This window comes from Oryctolagus cuniculus, chromosome 2 (assembly GCF_964237555.1).
Source record: "Oryctolagus cuniculus chromosome 2, mOryCun1.1, whole genome shotgun sequence".
NCBI lineage: Eukaryota > Metazoa > Chordata > Mammalia > Lagomorpha > Leporidae > Oryctolagus > Oryctolagus cuniculus.
Window position 1 is genome coordinate 7,973,726 of NC_091433.1, and position 20,435 is coordinate 7,994,160.

At 41.1% G+C, this 20,435-nt stretch overlaps 1 protein-coding gene across 1 annotated transcript in view; it reads right to left on the bottom strand.

The window, feature by feature from the left end:
• Window positions 1-542: 542 nt before the first annotated feature.
• Window positions 543-20,435, bottom strand: part of RAB28 (RAB28, member RAS oncogene family) — a 555,178-nt gene continuing 535,285 nt past the window's right edge. The window contains exons 8-9 of the transcript XR_007912998.2: window positions 874-999; window positions 543-791 (exon numbers count right to left, since the gene is read on the bottom strand). The gene's annotated coding sequence lies outside the window, so the exon portion shown is untranslated. The remainder of the gene's footprint in view (window positions 792-873; window positions 1,000-20,435) is intronic.

A 20,435-nucleotide genomic window follows, 5' to 3' on the forward strand; every position in this document is an offset into this window, starting at 1 on the left:
CACTTAAGTTTTCAACAGTGAACTTAACATGTCATGCCTCTGAGATTTGAATTTTTCCTTCTTTTTAAAAATTCGTGTGCACCACTTACTCTTTGGGGAAAAGGAATGCTTTCTATATTATTGGGTACTATGGGACCACCAAATTCAGGAAATTCATGTTTTATGAGTTTTCCCCAAATCAAAGCAACAGGATTATGTTCAACATCATCCTTTCTCTCCCACTGGGTAACTTCAGAGAGGTGTTTTGGGACAAAAGAAACAGAGACAGACGGTCACATCAACTCCACTGCTTTATTTCCTGCTGAAAATCAAAACTAATATCCAACAGTCCATAAATCTACTGCATAAAACCAGACAACTCTTTTTATAAGGTTTTGAAGTCCTATCCACTTAAATTATCTGTCCCATCATAGCAGAGCAGTTCATCAACCTAGAATTTAAGTGTGCATTTTTCTGTTCCTAACAAAATCTAAAAGAAAAAAAAAATCTTATTATGATGATGAAAGTGAGAATACTGAAAAACAATGAGAAGATTTAGGCTCATATTAATTGGGGACATTAATAATATAGTCTTAATAAAGTAATATTTTTGGGTGATAAACTTTTAAACTATAGAAAGCAAGAATGATGTGGTTTAGAGATCACTACTTCAATCACCCTATTCACAGATGGAAAAGTCGAAGTCCAAAGAAGATGTATCTTCACTTTAATGCTTAATGGCAGAGTTCTGAAAGCATGCTGGCTATTCATTCTAATTTAACAGGTCAGAACAGTGATTCTTTACTGTGAATCTGTGGAAAACAGAAAAGTGGGTGATAAAGCCCTTTGCATACTACATTAATATTTTGGAACCTAGTAAAAGTACACACATACCTAAGACTTCTTGTAATTTCAGAAGTATACACCTTGTGAGAGTCATGCTTAGATCTCATTCAGCCATTCTACTTGGGCCATGGATGGCTTTCCAATGAGATAACTTGGCCAGTTTGTGAATGGGCTCTATTTAATGGAAAAGTCAAATTAAAATTATTAGAAATTCAATAATTTTAAGCAATCATAAATTATATTCAGACTAAGGCTTTAAATAGTAATTACTTATCTGAATACTATGATTAAAAATTATAAAGGTACCTCAGGGACTGGTATGTAGGTAAGTGATGTGACTCAACACCCTAGAATATCTAGATCCAGTTCTGACTATGATTCCAACTTCCTAGATAAATTTAAGGAAAAGAACTTAAACTCTTTATTCTTGCTTTACTAGTGTTAGCAAGAAAAAACTATGGCAATCACCTATTTCTTATCCCACCTCATGCTTACTCCAAAAGAAGAAACTTGACAGAGTCTAGGGGCATTTATAGTTGTCTTAAATAGTCAGGTGTAGTATGTAGAAGACAGAAGACAGAGATGTCTGAAATGTCCTGTAAAGTATACAACAGACCTCCCTCCCCTACCACAAATAACTATATGGCCCAAAATGTCAGTAGTGTTGAGGCTGAGAAACACTGAGTTAATAGATGGCAGACTGAGGATTCAAACCTAAAGAATATGATTCCAAAATGCATACTCAATATTTACTTTGAAATACATGTTTAATATTAGATATTCTATCAAAATGCTAATTATAATAATCTTATCATTTTGAGAAATGTTGTGCTCACTTGACTGCTCATAAATCATAGTTTGTAGGTTCTAAGATATGGGATGAGTGATTCTACCTGGACTAGGACAAAGCCATTTGCCTCTATGGACCAGAAAAGCTAGTATGAAGGGCTGAGCCTGCCTAAAGGAATCTGAGGGGCCAGGTTAATCTTATAAAGTCACCAAGACCTGAGTAAATATTTTGAAAGTCACACTTTACTGAGGAAACTGCTTTGCAATGACTAGTAGAACTACATTTTGAGAAAAAAAAATCTGTAACTGAGGAATACCTGTTTGCTTAATATTGAATCATTTTTCACAAGCAACATTTGTATAAGTTGGGATCGGTATGTCTATGAAAGTTGTAACTCAAAGTCTGCACCTGCAAAGGTGCCACCCAAGATGGTATGGGCTTTAGTTAAGCCCAAATCATCAGCTGCATGCAATTTCTTGGCAGAGAGCAAGCTGCAGCCTGAAATCCTGCCCACCATTTCCCTTGCAGTTAGCAGGCGTGTACTCTGAGGCCAGTGGGGAAATCATGACTTGTTGAGCAGACTGAGGATACAGCAATTATTAAATATGTTGCAGCCTTTGGAATGCAGCTGACTTTTAAAGTTGCAATCTTTGATGACTTCTAAGCAGAAAAGTCAACCAGGTGCTTCTATCCATTTCACCAGCATTTTGTAAGCACTGGATGTTAATTGTATATTTTCTCTAAGTACACACGCTGGGAAAGCCAAGACAGGTATGAGCTCATCCATGTGCTCTTAGAAATTTCATTCTAATTTGTAAAACAACCTGTTAGGCTGTTAAGAAAAGAAAATGCTCTACTTCTTTATTCAGGATACATTTGATAAAAATCTATTGCAAATTACTGTGCTTGATATAAAAAGATATCATTCAACATATAAATCTTCTGCCCTCAAAAATCTTCTACTGTAGTACAAGAAGCAGGCAGATGGTATGTTAAGAAGATTCATGTGAAGGGAATAGAAGAGAATCCAGATGTAAATAAGGGCTCTATTTAGTGTTTAATTAACTGAATATGGTACTGAACTCTGTGAGGTTCAGTATGATCATCAGTCCTTGTGGGGAGAAGAGAAATTTTAAGCGTTTCTTTTTTCCATTTAAGACAAGGAATACTTGATTCAAAATCCATCAGAGAAATGAATAGCTTGGATGTGTGACTGAGCATTCATGTTTTAAAGAATAAATCAGTAATTGCATATGAAAGCATACATATAAATTAATCAGACCCCAAGTTTCCAATGATTAAAAAAGAAAAACTTCCCTGTAAAAGTAGTTCCTTTGTGACATTTCTAGTATGCACTAATATTCTCCCTTCTTCCTTATCCTCTCCTCCAACAGATTCCATATCAACCTCCTCATAAGCCTCTAGGGAATTCATGACCTTACAAGTCTCAGAAAACTCTTCCTGCATCCCCTCAACCATGTACCAGTGAACAAAGGCAAGGTTGCATGCATCAGGTCAAATTTGTGGTCACTTCGGCAATGGCTGTGGTGTTTCTCAGCATGCACACAGCTCACTGGACCGTGGCCAGGTCTCTACCATGTATTTAATGCCAATCTTGGAGCCAGTGGGACAGTAATCTACACATTGAATGGTACGTATGATCCTGATGGTAGCAATGGCATATATTTGAGGACCACATCACTATGGTACAACAGGCAGCAAACCATGTATTTACCATGGGAAGGGTCACATTTCACCTAGATATTGCTCTAAGGAAGCATTTATGGTCCCTGGTTTATGTTCATGGTAGGCTTTCTTGGCAGAGATGGCCAGAGAGAAGTGGATGAGGGCATAGAGTACCAGGTTGTTCTCAAATTCTGTCAGATCAACATTCAGGGCTCAATCAAATCGAAGGAAGCAATGATAGAGGACACAATTTGATCTATCAACCTATTCTGGTTAGTGTTATTTGGGTGTCCAATATCAAGGTTTATATGACAGATATCATAGATGACCTCATTATCTACCACGAAGACACAGTCAGAATGCTCTAGGGTGGTGTGAGTAGTGAGAATGGGTTTATAGGTTAGCACTACAGCTGTGGAAACATGGGACACTGGGTAAATGGAGAACTCCAGCTTAGATTTCTTGTTTTAATAAGAGCATAAGCATGAGTGTTTACTTCCTCTCAGGTTCTGGGATGAGCAAAAGAGATGCTGCTGATTGATTCTGTGTCAGCCCTACAGGAAATGATTACTGGGCAAGCTCCTTTAATTTTCCACACAAGTACTGTGGCAATTCAGAAGAACTGAGGAAATCCAGACCTTGAGACTGGGTACTGAAGAAAATGGAAAGTTGTTCGACCCAGCAACTCAGTAATCAAAAGGACAGGTGCAAGGACAGGCACAAATCATGGGAAACTCTGAGTGCCCTTCAGTGCCTCTTAGTTCACAGGTTGGAAAGCATGTCTTGGATTTTTGACAGAACATTGGTGATGAACTGAGATATTTCCTTCATCTTAAGTCCTCAGTCCCATCTGTGCAATCCCATCACCTCAGAGCCTACTTATCAAGGCATATTCTGATATGTCATCCCAGACCACTGCATGAAAATCTCTGGGGGCAGAGATATATTGAATATTGAATATTGTATTGAGGAAGCAGAATTTCAGGTGATTCTGAAGCACAGCCAGGCGTGGAAATCAATACAATTGAGCTTTTTTTCAAGGGGAAGGAAAAAGTCCTTCTCACAACCAGTTTAGGTTATTCAGTATACAGAAGTGACCCTAAAGAGGTTTGATCCCACACATGGGAAGGCAGCTCCTGGATTTGACTTTATGATTATCGCTTTGTCAGTGCACCTGGATTATGTCACAAGTCATTCCTCTTCCCAGTGCATCCCATCTCTAGGAAGTGCACTGCATTTTCTTCTCCTTTAATTGCCACATAAATTAACACATGAAATTCTGTAACCTTAACTTTCTTAGTATCTTCCCAACCTTATCATCTTCTCCCTCCCATCTTTTATGGCCTTGCAGCCAAGCCTCCACAAGTTGTGTCGGGGAATAGTCCTCGGTGGCATTGCTAGGCGGAGGTTTTTACTTTCGGTTTTGACCGGGGGCTTTCCAACGGGCGGGGCTCTCCGGAGGAGGAGGGATCGAGGTCGCAGTAAACAACAAGATGGTGCCAGGACCCTCCGCAGTGAGTCTGCCTGCCTGCCTGCCTGCTGCGTGACACCTCACCTGATTGGCCGAAGGACGCGTGGCCTTCACATGAACAGAGACCAGATTGGTGTGCCTGATGCATAGACTCTAGCTTGCTTCTGATCGGTCACATTTTGTATATAAGTTGTGGGTGTAAGGAGGAAGCTCTCTCTCCTCTCCTTTCCTCCTTCCTTTCTACCTCTGTCACGTCTACTTTCTCTAATAAAAAGTCTACTGAAGACCGATAAACGCCATTCGTTCTTTTTTCGCCCGAGAAACCATCGTCGTGGGCCCTGGGTTGAGTCTGCTGGCCAGACTCCCCGAGACGCTTGTGGCAAAGTTGTTCTGATATTATAAGTTTACTTATTTGAATGAGAACAGAGTTAAATGTTATGGTGAAAAAGGAGAGAGAAATATTAGAGCTACCATGTGAAACAACTATTACATATAAACTTTGTGCTGGGATCTTCATATATTACTTAATTTTCAGTCTCACAACAATGTGAAGGGTTCAGCTATTCTCAAGACTCTATAGCGAAGGTAAAATGGTCAATGGTTTTTCACACTATCACACACTAATCATAGAGCAGATTCTTAAATCTAATACCCTTATTATAGCCAAATATATTTCTATGAGTTTTACAATCATTTCCAGTTCAACCTTCCTAATGGCTCATCTGCATTCCAATAGCTTTATGTAACTCTTTTCATTGTTTTCTTTGCCTGGAATGGACACAGAGACTAACTGTTCCCTGTCACTCATCTATTACACTTTCATACACTTGAAGCCTGAGAACCTCTTCTAATATTCTAATTAATCAATCATTCTTTCATATACTGAATTCACTTTCAACTGATGGAGTATCCACAGACTGCTGGCACTGTCCTTGGCACTGGGGGATTTAGGAAGGAGGGAGATGACAAGTTCATTGACACTGCGGGTGTTTGAGTCCAATAGAAGCATGACAGATGACAACCAGGCAGACCAGTTAAGTGCATTCTCTGAAGTCAAACCCTGAAATAAATAGGAAGGCTGTGTGTGAAATGAGGCAATAGTCCAACAGCCCTCTTACCCAGATGAGAAACCTCCTTAGAGAAATAAACAGCATCCTTTTAGCCATCCAGGCAGGCTCATGGTTGAGCCGATTTATCTGTATTATCTACAAACAATATTTAACTTAATCTAAGGCAGAACAGGAGCACAAACATTGAGGTCTGGATCTGTAACCATTTCTCCAGCACTGAAGTGTTTATGGGAAAGTTCAAGGCCAAGAAAGAACATGGGAGTCCTCAGTAGACATTACCATCCTTGCTGGATGCCAGGCCCTCACTTATTCATAGACCATGTACTTCAGAGGCCCTGCATGACCCAGCCATTCTTCAGCAGGTGTCATGTCAAGAGTTTGTGGTTCTGGACTCAGTTCTACTATCACTAGTTGTGCTATGCTACAAAATCTGCATGAGTGTGCTTGGTCTTAGTTTGGTTGGAAATCTAAAAAGAGATCTGAGCTTGATTTCTCTACAGGGGTCCTTCGGGAAACAACTCTAGAGTTCATATTAAGGAGGAACTCCAAGAGAGAAAATGGGATCAGTGCTTCTTTCTGAAGATATACAGAGATAGTCCGAGCAAAAGGAATCCTCATTCTCCTTCAACTTCTGTATCACCTAAGTGTGTGACAGCCATTTCCACCAATGCAAGTATAAAATGTATCATAGCCTTGCACATATCTGCTGTGTTTTCCCACTAAACTATCTGTGAAGGATCTTACGCTTGGTACACCAACCCCCCACTGTGTGTGAGTGTGGAGGCATCAAGTGGGATTATCCCAAAACAGGAGCAAGAAGTCTACTTCCGAGATGCCAAGGGGAAAATTTCAAAATAGAGGCCAAGCAAGGAAGCAACTTGATGACTTCTTCAAATCGGCTTGGATCTTTATAGGAGACATCGGCTGTTTTTCCTTGTTCACCATTCACACCTCATTATTTGAGAAATGGAAGTTGAAATTTCCCTTTGGGGACAATTTCTCCCATGTACTTGGTACTCATACTTTTGTATTGCACTTGAAAGCCAAGCCTCAACAAACTACATGGTCCATTTCTCAAATACACTCATTGCCTTAATGATGATACACAACCCACATGAAGCTGGTCAGAATTAGGTAAAGGTTGGAGGTAGATTTCTCCTGGAACTATCTGTGGGATGATGTAGGCCTGGAGCTGTTATGAGGCATTATATGGAGGAGAGCAAGCCAAAACAAATACAAGCAGAGTTTAGAGATGAAGAGAATATATCCTGATGATATGAACTTAAGTCTATGATTCTTCTATGCTTGAAACTCCTTTGTCATTTATGGAAGGCAAATGAAGGCCCTTTTCTGTTGAAACCAGCTTCTACTGGGTTTCTACTACTTGAACACAAGAGATTTTTGACTTGTATCACTGAATACAAGCTTTCAGATTTCATTCGTTTTTTGGAACATCAGCAGGTATCTTTGACAGATTAGATGATCTCCAATACAGTTTCCATTTTGTCATTTGTTTATATTTTTAATTTAATCTGTCCTGGAAAAGCAGCATATAAAAAAAGGGGGACTGGCACTGTGGCATAGTAGGCTAAGTCTCTGTGGTGCCGGCATCCCATATGGGCGTTGGTTTGTGTTCTAGCTGTTCCTCTTCTGATCTAGCTCTCTGCTGTGGCATGAGAAAGCAGTGGAAGACGGCCCAAATGTTTTGCTCCCTGCACCCAAAGGAAGTTCCTGGCTTCTGGCTTCAGATAGGCCTAGCTCCAGCCATTGTGTCCATTTGGGGAGTGAACCAGCGGATGGAAGACTTTTTTCTGTCTCTCCCCTCTCTCTGTAACTCTCTCTCTCAAATAAATAAATAAAAGTCTTTAAAAAGAAAAAAAGACAACTGTGAAATCGGACTGCCCTGAGTTTGAATTCCAACTTACCTACTCCCTCATTCCCAAACCTAGTCACTTGGCTTCTACAACATTGCATGCTTCTGTAAAATGGGTGCAATAATATGTACCTTAAAGTATTCATTTCCAGGATTAAAGCTTTTAAAAGACTTATTTATTTGAAATGCAGAGTTACAGAGAGGCAGAGGCAGGGAGAGAGAGGTCTTCCATCTGCTGGTTCACTCCCCACATGGCCACAATGGCTGGGGCTGTGCTGATCAGAAGCCAGGAGCCAGGAGCTTCTTCTGGGTCTTCTATATGGGTGCAGGGGCCCAAGAACTTGGGTCATCTTCTACTGCTTTCTCAGGCTATAGAAGAGAGCTAGATCAGAAGTGGAGCAGCCAGTACTTGAACTGGTGCCCATATGGGATGCCAGCACTGCAGGTGGTGGTTGTACCCACTTTGCCACAGCTCTGGCCCCTCCATGATTAAATTTTAAAAAAAATTCTGTGCTCACTGCTCAGCTCAGAAAAGTCGATGGACAACAGTGGTTTTTCCTTTATTTTTCTTTTTTTAGTTCATTGAACTAGAGGCACATTAAACAGTGTCTGATTTGAATGGAATAATGATATTTCCTTACAACTGCAAAGCTCAGTATAGCTTATGAAACATGTTCTGTTTATTGCTTCTTTTTCCCAGTGCTCAAAAGCAGTGAAATTTGTTATGATAATTTTCATTTTAAGAAAGAAGAAACCAAGATCTTGCAGCCATTAAGAGGCAGAATTAGGACCAAAATCGTAATCTGATAGCTCCAAGCTAAGACCACTAACTTCCATACTATATAGCCAATAGGCCTGATCCTAGAACAAATATCTCTGAGAGTCTCCACCAACAGTCCTACATTGTGTATATCACATTCATAGAGTGGTAATGTTATAAAGTCCATTGAAAATCCCAACTTCTACCTACCCCTCCCCCGCCCCCGAAAATTTTATTACTATGTGACTAACAGCATATGATCACAGGAAGGGCAAGAAAGATCAAAGTTAGAATCTACCAACATGGGGCTTTGTGACCCCAGGTAACTGAAAAATTCTTCTGAGCTTCAGTTTTCTGTGTTGTAGAGATTCTAAAAATACCTATCCCTTCTATTTTTAAAGATAATTAAGTAAGTACACATAAAGCCATTAACACTTAACATAGTGTTTATCCCATGGAAACTCCTCTGCTAACAATAGAGATTAGAAAATTGCTTATTGTTGTTATTATTATTATTGCAAACCCAAAGTCCTACACCATGAGTGCTTTCTGCACTCCTGGCTGTCTTTCCTTACTATAAATATAAACCAAATATACATGTGCCACTAAGGCCAGTGACTGTGCCTCTGTTGTCTTTACACCCTCAAACCAATTCATATTTCTCAAATGTCTCAATTAATGAATGATTGCCATGCTACGGCATTACTTTGAAATACTGCCATAAGGGAATAATTACCTTGAGTTCTTACAATGGCTTTCTCTACTCCTACCAGGTAGGAGACTCAAGATGCTGATAAATTTGAAGGAGGCTGAATCATACATTCCTACCCCACCAAGGGCTGCTGTTTTTTGTGTTGTTTTCCTGGATTACCCTTACCAACCTGTTTCAGATGCAGCCAGAAATCAGGGCTAGCAGTGTTGGGTGTGGATCCTATGAGGAAATATCTGGGCATTATCCTTTGTTTGTATTCTCTACTTGTGATTTGTATTAAATTCACTTGGGGATACACGCTGCAGGGCACAGGAGGCCTTTTTGATGAACAGTGAAAAAAGCCTATTAGAAATGTGAAATCATAATTTCTGGATGTTTGGGGACTTAAAAAAATTTGGACAGCTGCTGGCTGAAGAACTGAGAAATGTTTAAGTCAGGAAAACATCCTAGGTAATGGAGCCAGAGAGCCTAAATCAGTGGTAAATACTGCTAAGCCATCATTACACACTAAATAGTTATTAGTCATCTCTCTGTTTTTAACGGAAAGCTTAAGGGTCTGAAGTCCAAAGCTTAGACTCCATTCTCTCTAACAAATCAAAAATCCCTTCCCCTCCAATAACAGAAATCTGCCAAGAGAACATTAAAGGTCATGCTAAACCCACAAAAGCAAAGCATTGCAGATTTCAAAGACCCCAAATGGAAAAATACAACAAAAAGTCACTAGTTCATTCTGAGTAGAAGAAAAGATTGAGCACTTTGTGTAGGTCAGCAGCCCAAGGGGCAAGAGTAGGGGAGGCAGGAACCCTGAGCCAAACCATAAATGTAAAGTGGCCTGGAAACTCTCAGACTTGGCCTGCCTCCCCCTTTCCAGCTCCCCCTTGGTTGAGTGGGTCACAATGGGGTTGGAAAGTTGAGTTGCCCCTGTGGGGCCTATATTGAGAACTGAAAGTGAAGACCTGGCCTCCAGTGGACAGACCTGAGTGTGAAACTGGCCCTCATACAATTGCACAGTGATTTTCCTGCATTAAGTAAATCACTCATCCTGACCTGTCCTAGGTTTACCTAATTACTAAGTAATTTCTTCTAATGAGGCCAAGCAGTGAGTCCACATTTTGTGGTTTGAGGAATGCCAAGAAGACATCACTGGGACTTTAGGCCATGATATTCACATCTCCCCATTAGACTTTCCACCAATGTCTTAAATACAATATGAATGAATATGAATATACTTATTCTACAAGCATTTGTCAGGTGTGCATTGTATGCCTGATATTGCACTAGGAACTATAAAAAGTATAAAAAGAATTAAAGAAAAGCATGAATCCTACATATAACCTAGTTGGAAGAGACACACTAATTAAACAAGTAAATAGATGCATATACATACACACACACACGAGTGCACACATTGAAAGTCAACTGAAGGGCGGTGAACAAAGTACTCCAAGAAAGATAAGTTGTCTAAGGCTTGGTTAACATCATTAGAAAAGCTACTAAGAAAGTGGGTTTTGAGCGAAAATTTGAAACATACCATAAAGGTCAAGGAACACAGTATTGTAGACAGGAAACCAGAATGTGCTAGTCTCTAAGCTGGAAAGGAGGCTGGTGTCTTCTACAAACTTGAAAGTTAAGGAGCTTCCTGTGAATGGAGCTCAGAATGTGGAATAGAAAGAGACTGAAATGAAGGTGGGAGTATCTGAAGGATGCTACCGAAACCAGACTTTGTCAATGGTGTTGAATCAGAATAATGAGGACAAGGTTTGAGGATAAGAGACAGATAATGCTTACTCTACCTGTAGATGAGGACAACAGCAGTTATTGGGAGTCAAAAACTACCATCCTGCTCAGTGAGATCAGTCTGGGACACTTGAGTACAAAGGGTACTCGAGTACAGTCGGGTGCTGAAGCCAGTAGCAGGTCTGACAACAGGGCATCTCAGACATCAGCACAATTCCTTGAGAAACTTCCTTGATGGCTTGAACCTTATCACGAGGGAATAACAGGATGTTCTGAACAACTAAGCAGCTACAAGTGTTACTTGAGAGATCTGAATGAGTAAAACAGCGTTACGAGATTCTGGTATTTCATTAATCAGGACAAAACCCACTCAGCCTAGAGCCCATGCTTATTGTACCGTTATTTATTTGATCCTCCTTGCCTTCTGTTACAATAAATTCAAGCCAACATTCATTCTGACCAAAGAAGGCCAGATTACTTTGCAACCTCTGCTGTTTTCTATAGGCTAGTTTCTGCAATTCACAAGTAAGCATTATTTATCTGACTGAGCACTCTAGTTAGTCAAAGGCTCAGTAGTTATCAGAATATGAAAAGGAAAAGAAAAATGTATTTGTTCTGGTTACAAGGAGAGGCTATAAGGGCTTGATAGGACATAATAAGGAATCTGGATTTAGTGTATCTACAATGCAAAGCTATTAAAAGTTCTAAACAAGAGAGGAGAATCACCTATTGGTTTATTTGACTTCATTGAAGTAGAATAAAAATAAAGTCAGGAAAACTAAATAAAATGTTTGTGCCCCTCCTTGGATTATAAGTTCCAGGAGGTCAAAGAGTTGTCTGTGTCTGTCTCGTTCACTGGCATTTTCTGGGTCTTTGAATAAGAGATGCAGCATGCATGACAGTTCTAACTTCTGATGGAGAATAAAGGCGGAGCCTCATGTAGGGTCCATGAGAAAAATACCAGATGTGACACGCAGTAGCTTGATTAATGAACATTGAGTAAATGAAGATTGCAAATATAAGTGGAGGAAGTGTAAAGAAAGAGAGAGAAGAAAGTAGACAGATTTGAGGTATCCTTCAGAGGCAAAACATGGAAGGAAGGACTGATTAATAGAATGGATACCAGGGTGAAGAAACAGGAAAAAGTGAAGGTTAATATCATTCTGGCTTGCATAACCAGATCCCTGGCAAATCCATTTCCTGGGATGAGAAATTCTCTGGGAGGACAGGCAGGTTAGACTATTTGGCCTGAAGCTGGAGGCAGAACAATCCCACCCAATCCAGATCTGTTCACGTCAGAATAAATGTGTAATAGTACTACGTTCAGGGGTAGTTTGGTGTGCAGCAATACTGTGGCTATAGATGACTGAGGTGAGAATTACAAGATTCAAGGGAAAATCATGAATTTGACTGTTTTTCTTTACTATTTGACAGGCAGAGGGATAGACAACAGCCAGAGCACCCATTTTTCTGATTTACTCTTCAAATGCCCATAACAGATGGGAATGGTCTAGGTGAAAATTTCGGTCAGGAATTCAGTCCAGGTCCTGCAAATGGGTAGCATGGCTCCAAGTACTTGAACCATCACCTGCTGCCTCCCAGGGTCTACATTAACAGTATGCTGGAATTGGGAGTGGAGACAGGACTCAAACCCAAGCACACTGATATGCGATGTGGGCATCCCAACCACAGTCATAACTATTAGGCAAAATGCCTGCCCCAAAAGGCATCCTAATACACTATTGGTGGGAATGTAAACTAGCACAACCATTACAGAAAACAGTATGAAGATTTCTCAGAAATCTAAACATAGATCTACCAAATGACCTAGCCATTCCACTCCTGGGAATATTCCCAAAGGAAATGAAATAAGCATATGAAAGAGCCCTCATGTTTATAGCAGCCCAATTTACACTAGCTAAGATATGGAATCAACCCAGATGTCCATCAGCTGATGACTAGATAAAGAAAATGTGGTATGATAGAATACTACTCAGTCATAAAAAATAAAATCCTGTCTTTGGCAACAAAATGGATGCAACTGGAGACCACTATACTTAGTGAAATTAGCCAGTCCCCAAAAGACAAATATGTTTTCTCTGATTTGTGGTAACCAATATATAGAGTACCAAAAAAAAAAGTAATAAATGAGTGAAATTGACATCTTGAGATTTGATTATGGTTTAGCATCCCTTTTACATTCCTAAAGAACAATGGTTTTCCTGTACTTGCTATTTCTTGAATTCTTAATTTAGTGGAGGATTAAGTTGTGGGTATATATTAAAAGAACATCATCACAAAAATTAAAAGAAAAATTAGGAAGAAGGAAGGATGGGAACAAGGAAGAGAGGGAGGGTGAGAAGTATCATTATGTCCTTAAAACTGTATATTTTGAATACATGAAATCTGTTCCCTTCAAATAAATAAATTTTAAAATTTTTTAGAAGAAATTTCAATTTGAGACAGATGTGAAACATACAGGGGGATATCACATAGGCAGTTGGATATACAATTCTTTAAATGTACATATGGTGTCTCAGCTTAAGAGAAATTTTCTGAAGTTACTAGTACAAAGATCACACTTAAAACCGAGGCATGTGGTTTAGCAGGAAAAGCCACTGCCTGAGACACCACCAGCCCATATGGACACGGGTTCATAACCTGGCTGCTCCACTTCCAATCCAGCTCCCTTCTATTGGCCTGGGAAAAGTAGCAGAAAATGGCCCAAGTGCTTGTGCCCCTGCCACCCACATGGGAGACCTGGAAGAGAAACTCCTGACTCCTGAATTTGGCCAGGCCCAGCACTGGCCATTGTGCCAGCTAGGGAGAAAACCAGTGGATGTTAGATCTCTCTCCCTCTAACTCTTCGAAATAAATGAATCTTAAAAAACAACAAAAAAGGCATGCATGAGAACAAGTAGGGTGAATATAAGGAAAGAAAGGTGGAAAAGTGCCTGTATCTCAACCCTGAGGTCCTTGAACTTTAAGAGGTCAGAAAAGACAGAGAAATCAGGGCTAGAGATGCAGCAGAGGAGCTGGCACTGTGTGGCAGTATGTTAAGCCTCTGCCTGCAGTGCTGGCATTCCCTATATGCACTGGTTAAAGTCCCAGCTGCTCTGCTTCTGATTCATCTCTCTGCTAATGGCCTGAGAAAGCAGTGGAAGATGGTCCAAGTGCATTGGCCCTCACACCCACACACAAGACCTGGATGAAGCTGCTGGCTTTGGATCAGCCCAGCTCTTGCCAGTGTAGCCATTTGGGGAGCGAACCAGCAGATAGAAGACCTCTCTATCTCTCCTTCTGTTCGTAACTCTCTCAAATAAATAAATCTTTAAAAAAAAAAAGAGTCAGAGACAAAGAGAGATCTTCATCCCACTGATTCTCTCCCTAAGTGCCCACAATAGCATTGGCTGAGCCAAGCCAAGCAGAGGACCAAGAATTCAATCTGGGTCTTCCACATAGGTAGTAGGGACCCAAGTACTTGAATCATCACTGTGATATCCTAGGGTATGCATATCAGAGAGCTGAAAATAGAGGCAGAGCCATGACTTGAACCCAAGTACTCAGATGTGGGATGTGGGCATTCTATGCTGCATCTGTGGAAGCATTTTACCCTCTTGGTGACTTGACATTACAAAAGTTATTCTTGAGGCTGGCACTGTGGCCAAGTAGGCTAAGCTTCTGCCTGCAGTACCAGCATCCTATAAGGGCACTGGTTTGAGTTCCAGCTTCTCCTCTTCTGAACCAGCTCTCTGCTAATGGCCTAGGAAAGCAGAAGATGGCCCAAGTGTTTGGGTCCCTGCACGCATGTAGGAGACTGTCGCTCCCCCTCTTCGTGGAGGAATGACACAGGACCCTGCGCTGTTCTTTCGTCTGCTCGGCCCTCCCCGGGTTTGTTTCTGGTTCTTCCCGGGTTGGCTACCGTCCCTTCCACCTCCGTGGAAGGGCGGTTCCCCCTGCCACTTTCCCTACTTCCGCGGGGGAGCGGCACACCTCCGGCCGGCTCTCTCGGGGGCTGCTCAGGTATTCCTTCAGATAGATGTTCCTGGTGCATGTTGTCTCTCTCCTCCTTTATAGTCCTCTTCCACCAATCCCAACTCTGCTACCCACACGCCGAGTACACTGCTCTCCTCCAATCAGGAGCAGGTCCTGCTGTTTATTGGTTGAACTGGAGGCAGCTGTGTAGAAGCTGTTTCCTCCTCTCCCAGCGCCATATTGTGGGAGAGCAGATGCATAGAATAAGTCTTAATTCGAGTAACAGTCTAGTCCCAGTTGCTCCCCACAGGAGACCTGAAAGAAGCTCCTGGATCCCGGCTTTAGATCATCCCAGTTCTAGCCATTGTGACCATTTGGGGAGTGAACCAGCAGATGGAAGACCTCTCTGTCTTTCCTTCTGTCTGTAACTCTACTTTTCCAATAAATAAATAAAATCTTAAACAAAATATTCTTTTACAGATCTGGCGATCAGAAATCTGAACTGGGTGTCAGTGAGCTAAAGTCAAAGTGTCAATAAAAATGCATTCCTTGCAGAGGCTACTCCTTCCCAGTTTGCAGGGGCCACATTTTGTGACCCTGGTACCTTCTTCCATCTTCAAAGTCAATAATGTAGTAGCCTCAAATCTCTTATAATGACTTTCCTCTTTATCTCAAGGTCAGCAGATTAGCAACCTCTATTCCTTCTGCATCCTTAATATCCACATTGTCTCATGCCACATAATCTTCTCACAAGGTCCAGGATTAGGAAACAGGTATCTTTGGGAGACCACTATTCTGCATATCACAGACACCAAATAGGATGAGCTTTGCTCTCTGAAAAAAATTAATGAATACATGCTTCTGGGAAAAGTCTGGGCTACTAATGTGTTAGTTCCCAAGAATAATAAGAGAAGATCTCAGCCTGCCTCTCAGCTCTGCATGATTGAGATTCTTTTCTCCCACACCAACTAGGTGTTGTAAAATTCAGTTCCAACACTAACTGTTAGAACAGACCCCACAAGTTAAGGCTCAGGCCCACCAGACTGCTCCAATTCAGACATCAGCCACAAAGAAGGTCCTCAGGTGACCCACACACCTGCCCAACCAAATATAAATCTGGGGGTTTCCACAGTCCTCCATACTTTTATAGCGAAGAGTCAACATAGAAATCAAGAAATAGGTAATAACATCCTTATCTAGTATTATTTTAACAACAATGAGAATAAAAAACAAATAATCCTATTATGGTGTGGGTCTCAAGAAGGTGGGTAGGCATAGAGAATAAGAAAATGTTAATTTTTTACTTATTGACATTCAGTTTTTCAAAGACTATGCATACATTATTTTTATGATGCCATCAACTAATACTCTAAGAGGAGCAGGAAAAACAGGTGTGTATGGTGAGTGGATGGGGTTTAAAGATTTTGACTTGAGAGCTTCAGATCAAACAGGAGCACTTACCATAAGCTCTCTGATGGGGGATTATAGAAACACACTTAGTATACAATAGAAGACTTTAGTGTACTCACTTTGAAATTTCTGTTTTTATTTTGAAAGGAATTTCATGTTAAATTTTATTGTTGTTTGTTCTCAAATATATCTACTTCTCTGCTTTATTTTTTTTTTTTACAGGCAGAGTGGACAGTGAGAGAGAGAGAGAGACAGAGAGAGAGAAAGGTCTTCCATTGCCAATGGTTCACCCTCCAATGGCCACCGCGGCCGGCGCGCTGTGGCTGGTGCACCGCGCTGATCTGAAGCCAGGAGCCAGGTGCTTTTCCTGGTCTCCCATGGGGTGCAGGACCCAAGCACTTGGGCCATCCTCCACTGCACTCCCTGGCCACAGTAGAGAGCTGGCCTGGAAGAGGGGCAACCGGGACAGAATCCGGCGACCTGACCGGGACTAGAACCCGGTGTGCCGGCACCACTAGGCGGAGGATTAGCCTATTGAGCCACGGCGCTGGCACTCTGCTTTAGATTATGCCTGAAAACAAAACAAAACAAAACAAAACAAAACAAAACAAAACATAAGTGATTATTCCATTGTTCATCATTTTAAGAAAATGTGACTTTAATGCATGTTTTTCAGTGTTTCTCAAGTGCTTACATAACTGAAACATTTGTTAAAAAAAAAAATAGCCACAAGAGCTCTTGGATTGGAAAGTTTGCTATGGTTCTTTAGAGTCAATATGTCATGAACTTGGTTTGTCATTCAACTAATATGCTCCTTTCTTATTTGTTTCTTCAGAAATGTAACATGTAATAAGTCACTGGTCTTATCCAAGGGAAAATGCCCAACAGAAAGATAAAAATAATTGTCTAGACATTGGCAGAGACAGCGGTCAGGATTAAAGCATGTTTGATTGTGAACCATGTAAACCATGGAAGCAGAATTGCATGCCCTCCATGTGAGTGCAGGAAAACAACTCAAGAGACAAACAGAAAAATAGCAGCTCATGACTAGAGCCTAGGGTGATTACTGAGGCCATAAACAAGAGTGTCAATTTGTTAAGACTACAACAGGAGTCACTGTGCACTTACTCCTCATGTAGGATCTCTGTCCTTAGTGTGCTGTACATTGAGATTTAATGCTATAACTAGTACTCAAACAGTATTTTTCACTTTATGTTTCTGTGTGGGAGCAAACTGTTGAAATCTTTAATGTATGCTAAACTGATCTTCTGTATATAAAGAGAATCGAAAATGAATCATGATGTGAATGGAAGGGGAGAGGGAGTGGGAAAGGGGAGGGTTGCGGGTGGGAGGGATGTTATGGGGGGAAGAAAAAAAAAGAAAAATAAAGATATAATCACAAAATAATTCAGATAAAGAATAATCCTTAAGACTAAAGAGAAGTCTCAGAATATGATACAAACTCACCAGGCTACAAATGACCTGAAGGTAGAGACTGCTGTTATTGATTTTTTGGGGGAATGTTTTATTTATTTACTTGTACTTATTTAAAAAGTGACAGCAACAGAGAGAGAATGCTTATCTCCAGGTTCACTCCCCAAATGTCCACCACAGCTGAACTGTGCCGAAGTCAGGAGCTGAGACCTCAATCCAGGCACCCAAGCAAGGACTTAACCAATTCATCCATTATGTTCTGCCTCCTAGAGTCACTTTAACAGGAATCTCGATAGGAAGTAGAGCAGGGACATGAACCCAGGAAATTTGATATGGGATGTGAGTACTCCAAGTGGCATCTTAACTGTGTACCAAACTTCTGCTCCCATTATTGACTTTTAATTCTTTGATGCTCATCTTCTGGAACCCACTATAGACTCTTGGCAAGTTGTTATTAAATGAGATAGAAGGGGAAGAATGCTGAATTAAAGAATATTAATAGAGACAAGAGAAATAAGTAGACTGAATAATCTTATGTCTTGCGAGTAGGACTTTGCCCCTTCAACACTAGCAATTTACAGTCCCTTCTGAGTAGTAAATGATCTACAGAGGAGAGACAAAATGAATGAATGAAAAATAAGCAAAGATGGATACTAAAAGGAAAGCAGAAGAGAGAGGAATCTTGTACTAAAATTAATGTAGCATCCCAGTATTTATATTCCTTTTGCTGGATTCAAGTCCAAGGATCACAATCATTTATATTTCATGAAATAGCATATGCAAATAACTAAGGTGGCACCACTTAGAGGCATGCAATGTGGATATCCCAAACCTTCCTGGTATCAAGAGTCATACTTTCTCTTAAAATGTCCAAATCACTTTAGGGTCTTAGACAGCACAGTCCCTAGACAGCACAGTCAGTCCCTAGACAGAAATTGGCAGAGTTTTACCAATGTCTTCAGAAAACAACCTCATATCATTCTGTTGAAGAGATTGAAGAAATAAGCAAGTTCTTTGGTCTAAATTAAGGTGCTTAGCACGAAGTCGTTTTCTTTCTCCAATTGGGAAGTGACAAAGAGGTCACATGAAGACAAGGATTTCACATCTTATGAGCTAAAGCCAATTTAATAATATTCAGGCAAAACAAGCTTTCACCTCCCTTAATTCCCTAATCCAATCTGTGTGAATCAGACTCTATTAATATCAGAAAATCAGCAGGACACGAGTACTGCATTAATGTCAAACCTACTTGACACATTTAGTTTTCAAGAGAACTACAATTATTTCAGCAGAGTTAGAATGATTTCTCCCCACAAGTGGGGAAAAGGAAGAACTTCTATGAGTCATATCTCAGCAATTTCTGTCTTATCAAGACATGATACTTCTTCCCTTCAGGTGGATACCATTCCCAACCTCAGAGAGAATTTTTCACATTATGCCACCTTTTGTGAGCTTCTACCTCCTATCATTCATACATCTAGGCAGAAGTTACACACATGCACACACATGCATCTCCTCATGCTTCCAAACTCCATCTGCTAAATTCTTGGGAGGATAATTATCAAAATAGTCGATTCTCATTTGTGGCAGCTAAGTCCTGTGAAGTCATCACAAAGACTGAAGTAGCAAATATTGAACTTTTGCTCCCATAGGAAACACAGGTCTAAGTTCCTTCACGCCTCTGGTCACAACATTTCTATCAACCAATCAACAAGTAGCCTTGCTTGTTATGTGTTTCTGTTTAAGGAAATTTTATTTAATTTGTACGGTTATTTCATTGCTGCTGCTGTGGACTTGTTCTGAGAGGAGAAGCACGGGGGGGCAAGAGGCGCGGAGTCACCACACAGACACCGGGAGTAGGGGGGAAAGCGGGCCAGAGGCGAGCAGCTTGCAGACTCGTTTATCTCAGTTGGTGCAGCAGCTGGTATAGCCAAGGCAGCCAATCCAGTCAAGGGGCGGTTTATGCCATAACCAGTCACTGCCTATTGCCAGCCAGGCTCCTTTGCCAGGTGGGTTCCGAAGCCACTTCCTGAGTAACTGACACTCGCTTGCCAGCAGTCGTCTTGGCACGGCCTTCTCATTCCACCACATTTCCCCTTTTTGTTTATTTTTGAGCAATGGGAGGCATGATTCTTGGCCATACCATTGTTGACCCCATTTCCATGTGGTCTCCTCAGACAGCTGTGCCTGTCTTAGGTTGTCCCCCAGGGGATCTTACTCATCGTTGACTAACCAGCACTCAAAACAGGAGACCACAGGAGTGCTTGCTCAGATGGGAGTAGGAATGGGGAACAATGGTAATCAGGAATGGTGTAACTGCACGCAGGCTGTTGGCTGTTTGAGTGGCTGACCGGAGCTAAGTGGGGTATAAAGCAGCAGCGGATGTGGCTGTGGGTGGTTTCTCAGGGCAGGATGATAGGGCAGCAGCTTGACAATCGGTAGCAGGTGTGTTCACTAACAAGGCAGACACTCAGTCTTGTTCAGCTGGTTCTGGTTGACTGTCAGTTGCAGGCTTGATGTTTCTGGCTGGTACTCAAATGGGCTATCCCACATTCTCTGGAAAGACACAAGCATATCCTCGGCCCTTGGTTAGCAGAAGCCTTTTTACAGGCATTGGAATCCAGGGCCTGAATTCTGTGTCTGCTCCAAAATTAACAGCAAACATGCAGGTAGGATAGGTTCTATAGGCTGT